Here is a 1,960-nt window from a genome sequence, read left to right on the forward strand (position 1 = left end):
TAACCACTACACTACCAGAGCTCCTAGATGAGATTCATAGATTATAACTGAGTAGTTTGCAGAATGTCTTTGCCTTTTCTGCTGTGCTGTAATCTCGATGCCCATATTCATTTTTTAGAGGTGAATATAGTAAGTATAAGGAGCTCTGGTAGCGTAGTGGTTACAAATCGGGCTGCGAACCACAAGGTCAGCAGTTCGAAACTACCAGCGTTCTGCGGGAGAAAGATGAGGCCTTCTGCTCACGTAAAGATGTATAGCCTCAGAAACCCTGTTCAGGGTCGCTATGAGTCAGAAGCGACTCCACGGCACACAACAACAACAACAACAACAACATAGTAAGTATACCACTCAAACTTTTAATATTTGAAGTGGACTGGTTTGATTTTCTGCCACTAACGTTCTCTAAATGTTGCAAAAAATGTTCAAGATTTCAGCATTTCTCCTAAGGGAAAACATACAAATTTATTTTATACCTAGTTGATTAAATGTTGTTGCTGTTATTAAGTACTGTCTAGTCGGTTCTAACCCATAGAGACGCTTTATAGGGTTTCCAAGGAGCAGCTGACGAACCTGAACCACAGCCGTTGTGGTTCAAACCGACTTTGCAGTACACCGCATTAGTCCACAACACCACATCAGATTAGATTAATTAGTGCTCTTTTTCTCTAAGAAAAATGCCCTGAATCTCATTATTTACCTTTTAAAGTACTTTAAGTTTGAGGGAAACAGGAGTGATCTGATAACGCTGCCATCACCATGAGCCTCCTCAACAAGCCCAAGAGTGAGATGACCCCAGAGGAGCTACAGAAGTGGGAGGAGGAGGAGTTTAACTCGCGGCCCCTGTCGGTGCTCACGCAGTCTGTCAAGAACAACACCCAAATGCTCATCAACTGTCACAACAACAAAAAGCTGCGGGGCCACATGAAGGCTTTCAACAGGCATTGTAACATGGTGCTGGAGAAAGTGAAAGAGATGTGGACCGAAGTCCCCAAGAGTGGCAAGGGCAAGAAGTCCAAGCCTGTCAACAAGGACCACTACATTTCCAAGATGTTCCTACGTGGGGACTCTGTCATTGTGGTCCTACGGAACTCACTCATCACCGGCAAGTAGGGGCCCAAAGCCGCCTCCCGCCACCCCATGAAGACGTGCCTGTGTTTTTTGTTTTTTTTTAAAAATACTTTAAGTTTGAAAACTGTTGCATTTCAATGTGGTTTTATTTCTTTTAAAAGATGATTTAATAATACTTCTGATATCTTATTATAACTTGTTTGAGACCCTATGGTAAGAACTAAACTAGTGAAGGTTTCTCTAAGTGCCATATCATATACATATCAGAACAATGGATTAAAACTAGTAAAAAAGAACAGACTGTGTGTTAGGGTTCTGTAGCCCTACTCTAAATGAACAACTAGACTGTCCTGCCTTTGTTACATAATTGATTGAGCCCAAGGTACAATGATTTTAATCTTGTATGGGCTCATCCAAGTTCAAAATTTAAGATATGGAAGAATAGGTTTCTTTCATTGCAGTGACTGAAATATTTGCTAACCCTTCTCCTTATACCTTGCATAAATTAATAACTACAGAATCTCAAATTCACTAGGATATAGCCTGCATTGGAAGCAGATATTATGAGATCCAGAATAATTGATATTCCATGTGACCTATTAAAACAGGTCTCATTTAATCCAATTCAGTTTAAAATGGTATCTTTTTTAAGTAGGATAACCTGAATGTAGGCCCCTTTTCTGCACATTACAGCAGAACTGAGCAATTCCCTCAACCATCCCATCAGAAGACCTTGAACCGAGAGCACATGTTTAATGATGCCTGGACTAGCTATTGATTAAACACTGACAATGTTCAGAGGAATTGAGAATCAAAAAGCCTCCCCCATGGCCAGCTCTGCCATGCTCACTTCTTAATAGATGGCAAAGGAGGATTCTAAATGAGATCTGCT

At 40.8% G+C, this 1,960-nt stretch overlaps 1 pseudogene; it reads left to right on the forward strand.

Moving 5' to 3' along the window:
- The first annotated feature begins 756 nt into the window (after window positions 1-756).
- On the forward strand, window positions 757-1,110 carry LOC102836438 (annotated as a pseudogene).
- Window positions 1,111-1,960: the final 850 nt, after the last annotated feature.

This window comes from Chrysochloris asiatica, unplaced genomic scaffold, assembly GCF_000296735.1.
Source record: "Chrysochloris asiatica unplaced genomic scaffold, ChrAsi1.0 scaffold00043, whole genome shotgun sequence".
NCBI lineage: Eukaryota > Metazoa > Chordata > Mammalia > Afrosoricida > Chrysochloridae > Chrysochloris > Chrysochloris asiatica.